This window comes from Diabrotica virgifera, chromosome 8, assembly GCF_917563875.1.
Source record: "Diabrotica virgifera virgifera chromosome 8, PGI_DIABVI_V3a".
NCBI classification, from domain to species: Eukaryota; Metazoa; Arthropoda; class Insecta; order Coleoptera; family Chrysomelidae; genus Diabrotica; species Diabrotica virgifera.
In genome coordinates, this window is record NC_065450.1 from 20212216 (window position 1) to 20228047 (window position 15832).

A 15832-nucleotide genomic window follows, 5' to 3' on the forward strand; every position below is an offset into this window, starting at 1 on the left:
ATTTATCAGTCTCTCCCACACCTGTCCTAACACTACTCGTTACTCCCTCATACATATTCCTCACAATCTTTACATATTCACCAGGGACTCCTTTCTTATTGAGTGCCCACCACAGAATCTCTCGAGGAACTCTATCATATGCTTTCTCAAGATCAATGAATACCATATGAGCGTTTGTTTCTTTACTCCTGTATTTTTCCATTAACTGCATTAGAATGAAAATTGCATCTGTTGTTGATCTACCCTGCATAAAGCCAAATTGATTCTCGGATATTTCGGTCTCTTCACGTATCCGTCTATTAATTACTCTTTCCCATATTCTCATGGTGTGGCTAAGCAGTTTTATAGCCCTGTATTTTGTACATTGTTGTATATCTCCCTTGTTTTTGTAAACAGGTACCAGTATACTGCTTCTCCATTCGTCTGGCATTTGTCCAACTTCCATAATTCTATTAAATAGACCTGCTAGCCACCTTGTTCCTGTCTCTCCTAATGCTCTCCATACTTCCCCAGGAATATCATCTGGTCCTACCACTTTTCCTTTCTTTATTTTTTGAAGCGCTTGAGCCACTTCCTCGTTGGTTATTTTGGTGACCATTGCTGCTACAGTCTCCGTTGACTCTACAGGCTGTCTGTCAAATTCTTCATTTAATAAGCTTTCAAATTACTTTCTCCATCTCTTTTTGACATCCCTTTCGTGAACTAGTATTTTATTATTTTCATCTCGGATACATCTAATCTGATTAAAATCTTTTGCTTTCTTTGCTCTCTGTTTGGCTATTTTATATATCTTCGTTTCGCCTTCCCTGGTATCAAGTTGATCGTATAGGTTTGAATACGCTTCTGCTTTGGCTTTTGCTACTGCTACTTTCGCTTCCTTTTTCGCCACCATATAGTTTTGAAGATCTGTGTCGGATCTGGTTTCTTGCCACTTTTTATATAATTTTCTCTTCTCTTTTCCATATATGCCACAATATCATAACTTAAAAATAAAAATCGACCTATTTCGGGATTTTTCCTTAAAGTCGCCGGTTTACGAAATAACGAATTTATTCCTTTCATTTGCACCATACTGTCGGTGGAAAATAGTGTCGCGCACGCTTGATTGGCAATTAAAAAACAAACGAGTTTTGAATATTGTATTGCAAAAACTCTTGGGGATTTCATCAATCGATGTTTAAAGAATATCTATCTACCTTAGCAACATTCAAATTTTCAGTTTTTCACATAGTTTTTGAGGGTTAAAAATGGCCGATTTCGCAATTTAATCGCTTATTTGTCAAAAACTATCATTTTTAGAGAAAAGTCACTAAAAAACTTTTCTGTTTGGAATGATCCAAAAAACCTGAAAAAATTTTTTTCCATGCAAAGAAAATAATTTTAGGGAAAAAACAAAAAAAAACGTTTAAAAAATTTTTGACCACCTTTTGGTCCTGGCAACATGCAAATTTGTTAAAAGGAGTCCTTTTTGAGTAAGATTGTAAAAAAAATTCGAATCAGAATATTTTTCCTAGCGAATGCTCAGTGGCTTTCTGGACTATATAATACAATCAATATTAGATCAATTTTTTACTTAACGGGTTTTTCCATGAACACAATTATTGGATATTAATATCCTATTAGAGATAAAACTCACTAACTACACTTTGTACTTGATGGGTTTTCCTTGAACACAATTTTTGGATATTGAGAAGTTAATGAATTTGTCTACATAAAATTTCGCTGACAACAAACGAACAATCAAAAATAACAGTATATTATTTAAAAAATTAACAATAAGTTTCGTTCTTCGAAAATAAATGCAATTCTTTCGGCATTTATGACAGCTACAAAAGTCCCCTGCTTAATTGTAAAATAGATTATGTTACCCTTTATGTAAGCTATTACGGTCACAAAGAAATTTAATCTCATATTTCTTTAATCAATCGCCGAACAGATAATACACACAAATATAATGTACAGTTTGTACAGTTTCATCAATACAATGTAACACACAAGTCGCTTGCTTAATCGCAAAATAAGTTATGTTATCTAATGTATTGTTTGAAAGATCACTAAGTACCGATTCGGCATTCCAGATTGTAAGGAAAAATTCACTAAGTGCAATAATAAGTTTTAATGAGTTTTACCCCCTGAAACCGAAATTCACAATATTCCACTCCATATTGGAAGGAAAAATTCACTAAGTGCAATAATATGTTTTAATGAGTTTTTCCCTGAAACCGAAATTCACAATAATGCACTTAGTGAATTGTACCATAAATTATCTCAGCAATTAGAAGGGTTAGAGCCCCAGGTGACTTCTCCAGAGCTGGGCAGTAGCGTATTGAGTTCAAATTGATAAAAATGTCAAAATCTCAAAAAAGTGCACTTAGTGAGTTTTACCTCTAATGGGACGATTTGAGTTCACTGATGATGGTCTGATAGGTCCGAAAACGTTCGTTCTGAACATTTTAGACAATCCATTGGGATCTTTTAGAACTTTTTAATATACCTATTACATAGAAGTTTTTTTACTTCGGTGTTAGAGTTTTTTAAAGATAAATAAGTGATAAATGTGTCACTTTTCTCGAGCACATACGCAGATTGTTTTGAATAAAGTAATCACATATACTGTCTTAACTCGACAAACGACGCTTTTTACAGATGTTTAAGTTATTTATGATACCGTACGTTTAGTTTTCGATTATGTATAGGTGACTGAAAAAAAGCGCTAAAATCGGCAACACTGCTTATGAGAATGAGCTGCACTGTAGAATCGACGAACTACTAGACCAGTAAGGATCTGTTTTTAGGTGGATGTGAGAGAGAGGTGGCTTTCAGATTTTTGCGGATAAAGTTAGGTGATAACTTCGTTAATAATAATTGATTTATGCGCCTTCTCAAATAATCCCAGAACATTAATAAAAAAAAAACAAAATATTTAAAATTTCGTTTTTTTTTCTAATTTTTTTTTCTTGTAACTTTAAAACGATTCATTTTGGAACAAAGTCGTATAGGAATAAAACAAAGATAATTAAATTTTCTATCAGATGCGATTGGTTAAAAATGTCTTAATTTATCACCCTTGCTGTAAAATAGCAATAAATATAAAATAAGGAGGCAAAACAAGCCTGTCTTTATTCAATGATGTTCCATCACTTAGGTTACACTTGGAACCTTCCTAATTCGCTTAGAAAATTTTTGTAATGTGCTAAAACCGTACACCAAATTTCATTAAAATTGACTTACTAGATTTTGAATAATAATTTTGCAATCCAAACTTTTTTTTAAAAATTAAAATTTTTTGAAATCTTGCACAACAAAAACTAGAACGTACAAAGATTTGTCAATTTTTTTACATATAAAGAAGCAATCCACTTATCTAATGCACTTTACAGAATTGAAATCGGATTATTTAAGCAGATTCAGCAATGTTTTAAAATTATAAACAATTTTTTGGCTTATAAACAAATTAGTTCTGTGGCCAGGAGGGGGTGCTACGGGCTCCTTTATTTATATGCACTTACCCAAGATTTTTATGTATTTTTTGACCCGTAGAACACGATTTTTTTGGGTAACAGTTAATCCGGATGTCGATAAGCTTGTTATAAACAAAGAACTTGAGGAATTACATAACATTGATTTTTCGCAAAATAAAACATTTTTTTGTATTTCTTGGGTAATTCTAAGCAAAAAATGTTGTTACAAGTTTTTTCGTGGGATGCATAGTTTTCGAGATAAACGCAGTGGAACTTTAAAAAATTCGAAAAATTGCAATTTTTGAACGCGAATAACTTTTGATTAAAAAATAAAATAGCAATTCTGCTGACAGCATTTGAAAGTTTTAGCCAAATTATATCGGTTTTAATTATTTTCATTGCTAAAAATTAATTTTTTGAAGTTATACTTCTTTACGGGCGTAATGACGGTGCGCATTATAACTTTGTTCTGATTGGATGTTCAAATGACATGACAAAAATTATCCAATATGGCAGCTGTGGCACAGCTGTGGGACTGTGGTTTGGTTATAATGTATGCTTGTTGCGTTTTAAAATTTGTAGGAACAGAAACAACAAACAAAAAGTTAGTTAATGGTTATACTGCCTTTTTAAACCGTTTTCATATTATATTTTTGGACTTATTTACATAGAAGAGATGATTGTTGCATGCCAATGTGAAAGCTCATCAAACTGTGACTAGTAGGTATGAGTGCCGCAGATCTCGCTTATTCAAAGCTAAAGAATCTTTCACTGGTAAATGTTTTATAAATAATTGATCAAATTTTGTTATGATATTTGAACATAGCCACTTTGCACGACGCAAGTGATTGCGAAATTTATTAGTCGTTATACGGGCTCCGATACCTACCTTAAACCTACCAAAATACATAAGTAGTATGTAATACTTTTATTTACATAATATGATTACCATCAAAATTTCTATCAATATTCACCTATAGTATTTTTACTAAAAAAGCGATATTACGTAGGTCAAAATTTTTGACGTAAGAGAACTGTCAAAACATTAGAATGTGACTTTTCATTATTGCCATGTTTATTATAAACAATTGCAATAATGAAAAGTCACATTCTAATATTTTGACAGTTCTCTTACGTCAAAAATTTTGACCTACGTAATATCGCTTTTGTAGTAAAAATACTATAATATATTGTTTTCTTACTCTATGTTTTGTTGTATTTTTTCAATTCTAAATCATTTCAATTCAAAATCAAAACAATTTGATTTACATAAGTTAAAAATGTCAAAAGGTTAATCTGTTTAGTTAGACTATCTTCGCACATAATGACAAGCTGTCTCTGTGACGAAGTTTTAATGCGAGTGAATCCCAATACAACGCAAATACCAGCCGCGTGGTAAGTTGGTTCGAATCCCAATAGAAACTTTTATTTTTTTATTTTTTTTTATACATTTTATGATTGTAAGTATATTTATTATATAATTTTATTTTCAGAAAATACGTATTTAGTTAAACATTTTTCCGGCAATTAATGTTCAGAAATCATTTGTGGCATTTTTAATGTGCTTGTGTGTGTTTTATTTTTTTATTATTTTAATTTTTGGCACTGTTTTAATAAAAATGTTTGAGAAGTAGTAAGTATAAATTAATTTAATATTTAAATAAAATATAAATAAAAAGTATATTAATTTCGTTTATAATCATATAATCATATAATAGAAGTATAACTTCTTACGTGCGTACAAAGTACACACATTGTTTTTCAAACAAAGTTTCAAACATTGCTGAGGCCCCTTAAATAATCCGATTTTAATTCTGTAAAGTGTATTAGATAGGTAGAGCACCTCTTTATATGTAAAAAATTAGACAACTTCTAAATGGTCTACTTTTTGTTCAGAAAGATTTTAAAAAATTTGAACTTTTTTAAAAACATTTAGATTGCAAATTTATTATGCAAAATTGACAAATCTGAATTACTGGCTTTTACTGGTATATTAATTTTGATGTACATTGTAATTTTGTTGTAAGATTTGTAAATTGTTTATATTAATATTTTAGAAGATGCTGTGTTTATTAAGCATAAGATTTTTAAGTTTAATTTATTTCCAACAACTCTCAATAAGTATATTAGCTATTTGCGAGGTGGACATTTTTTACCCACCCTTGGGCATACATGGAACCTAAAAAAGGTTGGGCGTTTAAGGGTTAAGTATGTTACAAAGAATTTCCTAAGCGAATTACTAAGGTTCTAAGTGCCACCAAAGTGGTTAAAAACATTGAATAACAACAGGCGTATTTTGCCCCCTTATTTTGTATTTATTGCTATATTGCAGAAAAGGTAATACGTTAAGACATTTTTGACCAGTCGTATGTCATACAAAATTCAATTATCTTTATTTTATTTCTCTAAGACTTTGTTCCAAAACGAATCGTTTTAAAGTTATAAGCAAAGAAAGCAGAAAAAAATCGACGTTTTTCGAAATTTTTAAATATTTTAATTTTTTATTAATGTTCCTGGCATATTTGAGAAGGAGCATAAGTCAATTATTATTAGGGAGTTTTTGTGCACACAAATACGTAAACGTAACGCATCTTTTTGACATGTACGCTTGCGCATTAATGGTTGAACTCCCGTATCTCGATACGTATTACCTAAAGTAACGCTCTGATACGTACGTTCAGACGCAACCCTATCGAGACGAAAGTTACCGAATGCACAAGCGGATCTTACCTGATTGCGGCTATTACCTACTAAATCAACATTTCATCAGAGTATCAGAGGATTGCCCGTGTATAAACATTTAAGGTTATATTCATTTAGTCTATTTGAGTAAAATTATTCTGTTTGTTATTGGAAATTGGAACTTCATAATTTAAAATTTGATTATTTTTTAAGTTGTCTATTAATAAAGCAAATAAGCAAAACAAACAAATCTTGTATTTACGAAATACAGTGATCACCACAGTAACTAGATAAACAAATGCCCTAATTTCAGTAAAAATTTCAAATAAATATGAACAACCTATTTACATTATACTGGAATTCTGATGTTGGTACAATAATTTACAACTAAAAAGTAGGTACTTATAAACAAAAATAAAAAATTTAAAACTAAGGAAAATAATATTTTTATATTTAAATAGAAGCAATTTTTTTTTATTTAAATTTATGTGTCTCGGCTGCAATGGCCATTGACACAAACAATATTGGTTATACAATAATTAATTACAATAAGGACTTAAAACTAATTATTATAACAGTTAAAACCATACAATTTCATCATTTACCTTTACATTTTTTGATATTTATACATTAATTGTATTTATATTGTGTAAACATTGTTTTATTTTTTTAATGTCAACGGAATTTAAAAATGACTTTACGTTACGTTAGGCAGTTACAAAAACTACCTATTAACGTTCACCATTCTTACGGTACGTTAGTGCTTTACGTATAGGGAGATACGTTACGTTACGTAGTTACAAAAACTCCCTATTACTGAAGGTGTCACTTAACTTTATCTGCAAAAACCCGAATGCCACCTTTCACATCCAAAAATAGATGTTTTTTCACAGATCCTTACTGGTCTATACTAAATATATGGTGACTTCGGTGTGGGAGGCGGGAAAGCCGTGTTGCCATGTATTGGGTGTACTCATATATCTAATTTTAAAGTAAACACACGGTATACTGTGTATGTGTTTTGTGTATATTTTATATACTATATGTTTTGTGCATTTGCGGTAGAAGGATTAAGGTCTAAATAGTCCATGTGGTGAGACCGCTCCCGTCTGAAAAACATTTCTAATTCGGTTTCTCTGCGGATTCGTATTCAAAAATGTCCCCTTTAAACAAATCTGAAGGGTGCCGGACAAAATTTTTTGGCAGAAATTATCGTTTAAACAATTTTTTTAAACAAATCCATAAAATCACATTTTATTGCTCCAAAAAATATATTTTTAGGTTTTTTGGTTAATTCTAAACAAGAAAGGTATCTTGTGATTTTTCTCAAAAATTGACAGTTTTCGAGTTATAGGCGATTTAAAATCTAAAAAATGCGAAAATACGCATTTTCGAGGCTTAAAAACTCATATTTAAATTAGTATTTTTAAGGGTGCCAATAACTTGGATTAAAGTATAAACATTCCTTTTCAAGATTCCGAAGAGTGATCGGGTCTAACTTCAATTTAGACCGAAGTTTTTAATTGTTAATTATGAGTGGCCATCCGGTTTTTTTGCCGGTGCGGCGCACACTATTTTCAAAAATCTCCTATTTTCCTCCGAAAAATATTTTTTCTAGATTCTTTGGGATATTCTAAATAAAATAAGTTTCTTCACATTTTTATCAAAAGTTAATAGTTTTAAAGTTATAATCGATTTAAAATCCGAAAAATTACAAAAAAAAACACATTTTTGCATTTTAAATCGCTTATAACTTTAAAACTAGTAACTTTTGAGAAAAATGTCAACATTTTCGCATTTTAAATCGCTTTATAACTTTAAAACTAGTAACTTTTGAGAAAATTGTCAAGAAACTTATTTTATTTAGAATGTCCCAAAGAATCTAGAAAAAATATTTTTCGCAGAAAAATAGGAGATTTGTGAAATAGAGCGCGCCGCACCGGCCAAAAAATCGGATGGACATGCATAATTAACAATTTAAAAACTACGGTCTAAATTGAAGTTAGACCCGATCACTCTTCGGAATCTTAAAAAGGAATGTTTAAGCTTTAATACAAGTTATTGGCACTTTTCAAAATACTAACTGAAGTATGAGTTTTTAAGCCTCGAACATGCGTATTTTCGCATTTTTTAGATTTTGAATCGCCTATGACTCGAAAACTGTCAATTTTTGAGAAAAATGACAAGATACCTTTCTTGTTTAGAATTGCCGAAAAAATCTAAAAAATATATTTATTGGAACAATAAAAGGAAATCTTATGTATTTGTTTAAAAAAATTGTTTAAACAATTGCTGCCCAAAAATTCCGTCTGGCACTCTTCAGATTTGTTTAAAGTGGACATTTTTGAATATGAATCCGCAGAGAAACCGAATTAGAAATGTTTTTTAGACGGGAGCGATCTCACCACATGGACTAAGACATATCTAAGGTACAGAGGAAGGAGCTTCTACAGTTTCTATAGCTTCTATAGAAACAATTATTATGATACACATTTTTAAGAAACTATTTAAGATAAAAAAATTATAAAAGGTTAAATCATCATGAATATAACATTGTATCCTACCAATTTAATATCCATTTAAATGAATAAAAGTATAACATTACTTTGGATTTCCACATTTAAAATTAGTTTTCCTAATGCGTCCTACGTTTATTGTATTTTAAAGTTTACACAACTGTTTTTTCCATCAAACCTATTAGTGTGGACCATTCTTTACTGGAATTGTTGGCGTAGTTTTTGGTTCGTCATCATTGCCCTAAAAAATAGCATAGTGTAAGTAATGTCAAATCACTCAGGCAAAAAATTTTGGATCTCCGATTTGTCTGAAAATTAGTATATAGCTTCTGCGGGACGTAAAAATAAGATATTTAAGATCAAAAAATCTTCTTCTTCTTTTTTTCTCAAAATGTTATTTTATACGATTTTACAGTGATTTGGTGTTTATTTAAACAAATTTGCATTTTCTGTCTTAAAGTATCAATAAAAAACATAATAATCTAATAGAAAGGACTCAAAAATGTCATTATATGGCATTAAAACAAGTTACTTTGAATCAAAACAAGTTCTTGATCAAATTTTAAAGTGTAAAAAACGTTAGAATACCGTTTTTTACATTTTCCTCCATTCCCAAAATACATCAACATCGATTTGGCTGAAAATTTGCCCACATATAGCCAAAATATAGGACTTTAAGTGGTTAGAAGGATTTGAGTTATATTACAATACCGAAAAAGTTACATGCAGTAATATCAGACTCAAAAGTATATAATTAGTCCAGTCGGGATAGCATTTGACCTTGAATGCCGAGCTGCTCAAAATTTTATTTTTCTGATCTTTAGTGGTGTCAACAGTAGCCTAAATTTAAAATCATGAATGAATTCCTCCGTTACGTTAGCCGCCATCTTGATTTTAAAGGAGAACCTGTTTTGCTAAATATCTCTGCCATTTTTAACTTTTCGACAAAATGGTAGGAACTGAAATTGTTCCAAATAAATCATATTTACAATTTCTTTTTAACAGTTTTTGTCGTGAGGTCGATATTTTCGAGTTAATTGTACTTACAGTAGACGCCTATATTTTTTACTATAGTATTGCATGTAACTTTTTTGGTATTGTAATATAATTCAAATCCTTTTCACCACTTAAAGTCCTATGTTTTGTCTATATGTGGGCAAATTTTCAGCCAAATCGATTATGATGTATTTTGGGAATGGAGAAAAATGTAAAAAACGGTATTTTAACGTTTTCTACACTATAAAATTTGATCAAAAGCTTGTTTTAAATCAAAGAAACTTGTTATAATGCCATAGACATTTTGAGTCCCTTCTATTAAAATATTATGTTTTCCATTGATACTTTACGATAGAAAATGCAAATTTGCATTTTGCATTAATATTGCGACATAAATATAAAATATTTACGTCTCTTGTACGTCTATAGACCAGGGCATTTAGCAGTAAAAACACACGAATAAATCGATTTTTAAATACAGCATCTAGAGGCTTACACATTTTGCATTTTGTTCAGGATGATGTCAAGAAAAAAGGTTACTACAGAAAAATGGATGAAAATGATGAAAACCTCCCAATTTTTTCGTCCAGCATCGATTTGTACAAAAATTTGGGATTAGGCATATTCACCCTCTAGTTGATTTTCTATATTGAGCCGTTGTACGCTTTTGGTTTTTTTTAAGGGTGAAAACTACCCCTAAAAAACTACTTGTAAAAAACTTTAATATTGTCAACATTTGGTTCTTATTAGTTACATAATGATTGTTTTATGCTTTAAGAATACTATCATAATATTTCAACCCGTAAATTCACCCTTGTTGGTGCTATATATAAAAAATTACTTAACCTAAAAGAATAATTTCGGCTTGCATCGAATTACATAAAAATTTGGGATTAGGATCATTGCATCCTGTACTTCATATTCTATAACACGCTCAAGGGCGTCGATTATTTTTAGGGGTGTAAACTACCCCTTATTGTCAAAAATTATATAAAAATATTGTAAACTTTATTATGGGTAAAATTTGGTTTTGATTGGCTAAAAATAATGATTGTTTTATGCTTTAGGATATAATATCATAATATTTGAACCCTTAAAAACCATCCTTAAGAACATTACAATTTTTATAAGTAGATAATTTAATAGATCTGCACAGAAAAAAAAGTAGAATTAAAGAATTACAAAAACATTTATTTACACAAAAATACGAATTTACAAATATATGTAGAAGTACAAATACAAATAGTTTTTAAGTCATCTTCCAGTATACGAACCAGTTCTGTGGTATTATACATGCATTGAATATGTTCCATAAGCGAACTATTCGAATATTTCGAAAAAAATTGGTTTTATAAACATAGCTCCTTCATTTTTGGCGATAAAAATTTTTTCAAAAATAATTTTGTAGGATTTTTAAAGAGCTATAAAACTGTGTAAATTAAATTCTGTTAGATCCCTTAGTTTTTAATTGGGGTGGGTTTAAAGGGCTCGAATAAGGGGGTGTTTGCTCGTAAATAGAGGTTTTAAACAGCTATATCTCGATAACTATTCACTGTAATGAAAATCTATGTACAGTATAATTTTAACAATTAAAATACCTACAATTTAGTAGTCTATCATTTTTTTCGTGTCTCCAGTATTTTCGAGATATTTTGAAGTAAAAGGTGAAAAATACAAAATTGCAAAAAATCAATTTATCTTTAAACTCCAATTTTTCTAAAATTAGGCCTTTTAAATAGGTCAACCTTTTTGAGTGTATTAACAATACAAATATATAAGGAATCACAGAAAGGTGAAGACCAATTTTTAATTAGGAGGGTAGGTAGGGGATTATTTTCACTGACTTTTTCGTAGACAAAAGCAGGTACCGACTTTTTTTTGATCATTAGTCGCTCTATTTTCATGCTAGAAATTTTTTATTATTATTCTTTAAAGGGTTTAATTGTATACTTGAAAAAAGATAATTTAAGTTTTCCTCGAAAAATGCAAAGTTTCCCCGTTATTTGGCTTTGAATATTTCAAATTATGTATTTGACGAGAAAAACTAACATTTAACATGCCGTATCTCGGTTTGTATTGGTCTTAAAGATATTATAGAAAAAGAATTTAGTTTGCTTTACTAAAATATAAAAGTTTGTTATCTGCAGTTTTTTTTGAATAAATGCGTATTTTTCGAGGTACTCTCAAAAAACCCTCTAAGAAAGTCGATTTTTTCGACGAAAAACTGTTACTTTCAAGCGCGAATAACTCGAAAAATATTAGTTTTACGAAAAAAATGTAAAAAACATTTTTTTGCTTAGAATTACTTTTTATATCGATTTACATGGTTAAAATGTAATAAAAAATTCCCACCCACGAGATGGGGTGGCAACCACCCCCAAGGTTTTAGCGTACAGCAGCATGATATAGAAAATTATTCTTGGACTATTCCCTACCTTCTGTAAAAATTTCAAGTAAATCCATGCTGGACGAAAAAATTGCGAGCCAAAATGCTTCATTTCCTCGACTAATAGTTACATTTTAAAGTGCATAAAATGCATCCAAAAGTGTATAAACGTGGATTTTTACGTTTTAGTCTGTGAGTTTGTTGACTATTATCAAGCAAGTTTATTGCCAGGGCATTTGGATGGCTTTCTAGGCGTTTTATGTACCGAACACTGCACTGAACTATCACTTCACTGATCGTAGGTACTTCTAGATCACAATAAATATCTTTGTTTGACACGAACCATGGGGCGTCTGTTATAGAGCGTAACACTTTGGATTGCAATCTTTCCATTATGGATATGTTGGATTTTGCTGCTGCACCCCATAGCTGGATCCCATAGGTCCAGACTGGTTTGAGTATTATATTGTATACCAACAGTTTGTTACGTATAGACAACGTCGATGTTCTGCCCAGTATCCAATAATGTTTACGAAATTTTAAATTTAACTGTTGGCGCTTTTTCCATATATGTGTTCTCCATGTCAAAGTTTTGTCCAGGTGCATACCAAGGTATTTAACGCTTTCGGCTTGTGGAATTGCTTTGTTATTTATTTCTATATTAGGCGATATTTTACGACATTTTGTAAATATGATATGTTGTGATTTTGATTCATTGATCTTTATTCGCCATTTCTTTGTCCACTTTTCAATGTTCCTAATATGCCTTTGAAGAGATTCGGTAGCTGTTGCGGGATTTTCATCTGTGACTAACGTGTCATCTGCGAATGTTGTAGTCGTTACATTTTCGTTTGTTGGTATGTCGTGTGTAAATATTAAATATAATATATGACCCAGAACACTACCTTGAGGGACTCCAGATCGTATAGGGTAGATTTTCGATGTATCTGCTTCATGCTTGACACGGTAGTACCTTTCTTCTAAATATGATTTTAGTATAGTAAACATTGAATCAGGAACGTTCATTTTTATTTTGAAGAGCAACCCTTCATGCCAGACTTTATCAAAAGCCTGACTGACGTCAAGAAAAAGTGCAGAACAGTACTTTTTTTCTTCAAAAGTTTTATTTACTATATCAACGACTCTATGAACTTGTTCTATTGTTGAATGCTTCTCTCTGAAACCAAACTGGTGATCCGGAAAAAGATAATTATCAGTTATTATCTTCATTAGCCTGGTCGCTAATAGCTTCTCAAATAGTTTAGCTCGTACCGGTAAGAGACTAATAGGACAATAAGAGGTATTGTTCGTAAGGTGGTTTACCATGTTTATGGATCATTATTATATCAGCAATTTTCCATTGCGTTGGTACAATTTTCAGCCTTATTGCGGCGTTGAATAGTTGTGTTATCATAATTACACCTTTATCTGGTAACTCTTTTTTTCGATATTGGTGTATTTTTATTCAATCCATTAACAAATTTTATCCAACTGCCCTGTTGTTTTGTCTTACAATCTTTTCGTCTTGGCCTGAACATGTTTTAGGTTGATGTAGTTATGAAAGTTTGACAATTGATTGTAATCAATCAATGCCGATTTTCATTCTGAAACCATTCGGATACATTCTTCGTCCCACCAAATTGGTTTTTTGTGATTAATTACTTTGCAGGTACGAGACTTTATAGAATTAGAAGCTGCAATATTTATAGCATTTGTAAGTTATTCAAAATTATTATTTTGTTTTTTATCTTCCCTATTGCTTATTATATATTCATTTACCAGGTTTTGAAAAAGCTGCCAATCGGCAGTAGATTCAATCCATTTCCTAGTTAAGTTAGAAGAAGGAGAATGTTGGTCTCTACCTACAGAAATAACAATTGGAAAATATAAGGTACCGAAATCATCATCTAATGGGTTCCATTCACATTGGCTTATTAAGCTTCCGGAGGCAAGAGTAAGGTCTATACCTGATGGTCTTTCATTAGGACGACTTAGTTTAGTTGGCCTACCATCATTTATTATAGTTAATTTAGTCTCTTCGATTGCATCTGACAACTTGTTCCCTTGTGTACTGGTTAGTGCGGATCCCCAATTGGTGTGATGGGCATTGAAATCACCACATATCAATGCATCACCATGTAGTTGTGAAAATATTGATAACCAATCATTTGTAGCAGCCTTTACGTTAGAAGGTTTGTAAATACAAACCAGAGAAATTTTGAAAGTATTAAGTTTTATTCCGCAAAGTTCAATATCACTGTTATAATTTTTTATTAAATTTAACTCCGAAAAACATAAGTTGTCTTTAATAAGTACAGTCGAACCCGCTTATTGGAATAGCCTTTGTGCAAGGCAAAAATATTCTTATAACCGGGATATTCTAATAACCGATCAATGGTGGCTAGTCGAAATAAGTGTTACCGAATATACGTAATAATATTATTTACATACTGTGCCAATGTGTAGTTTTACATACTATACCAATATGTAGTTTTATTACATACTATGCCAATATGTATATCATATTATATGTACCTACATATTCAGTGTATGTAAATGGTTTTGTCTTTTTACGTCAATAATACAGTAGTGTAACTAGTACTTATCTATGTATGTGTTAAATACCAAATTACATTACATGTATGTGAATGAATACATTATATAATTAATATGAAATGTATGCAATATGTAGATATGTAAATATTTTCTTATTAAAATGCATACCTACATAACAAAATTACTTTTTTTTTCTTGAGAAATTATTGGTAATTATAGCTTTTTCGTTGTTAATCCGTGTGGTCATCCTTAATCCATTGGTTGAATAGAAGTTTTATTGGCGTCAAGAAATGAATTGTTACATTCTTGTTCTTTTCTCTTCTTTTCGAATTTAACAAAGCCATAATTCCATCTTGCAAACAAGTAGGTACTCTCTGAGTGAATTCTAACTAAACTGCTTCTAACAATTTTATAACAGGCAACAGTGCCTTTGTGTAGACAAATAAAAATTATTTTATGACCCATGCATTTGTCGGCTATGCTAAAGATCGAATTGGTATTCCTAACAAAGTAATAAATATTTATTACCCTAATAATATCTAATCCAGCACTACCGGCCGTTGACGACAAACCATAATACCAAACATAATTTAAATTTTTAGTAAATTGTAAAAAAAAATATTCTTTGACCTGCAAAATATGCTAATAAGCGGTATTATCTAGTTAGATCCTATTCCAATAAACAGATAAATTTATTAAGGAGTAAATGGAAATGTTTCGGGAACTTGAATTTATATTCCATAAACCGGGATATTCCTATAACAGGGATTCTAATAAGCGGGTTCGACTGTATACCAACCCCTCCGTAACCATTTTGTCTATCCACATGAACAAAATTAAATCCACTAAGAGAAAAAGTTATTTTCTTGGATAACCAAGTCTCATTTAAAATAATAATATCAAATGATAAGCTAGAAGAATTTAAGAAATATTGTAAGTTAGCTTTATTTTCAACGAAAACTTTTCGTTTATAAATTTGCAAAAGTCTGTGTGTTATTTCGTTGCCGCTCCTGCAATACTTAGAGCAGATGTATCGATGGATTCTTATGTAGTTTTGTCTTCTGAATCCAAATCTGAAAACGGCATTTCGATATCTCTAACCGTCTTCGAGATAATCGACCTCAAAATGTAAAATGTGACGTCACAATCCGGTTATTTCCTACCAGGCACTAAATGTCAGCTGAAATCTTTGATTAGGAAGTAGGCTTATTTTTTTATCTGAATTTGTTAAGCAA

The 15832-nt window shown here is 30.8% G+C and overlaps 1 protein-coding gene across 4 annotated transcripts in view; it reads right to left on the bottom strand.

Moving 5' to 3' along the window:
- LOC126889283 (uncharacterized) overlaps positions 1-15832 on the bottom strand; it is a 138301-nt gene that overhangs the window by 82870 nt on the left and 39599 nt on the right. For 2 of the 4 annotated variants that reach the window (XM_050657404.1, XM_050657406.1), the window contains one exon: positions 8708-8900. The exons of 1 other annotated variant lie outside the window; for it this stretch is intronic. The gene's annotated coding sequence lies outside the window, so the exon portion shown is untranslated. The remainder of the gene's footprint in view (positions 1-8707; positions 8901-15832) is intronic. One more of the 4 variants, XM_050657405.1, reaches the window with a different exon arrangement.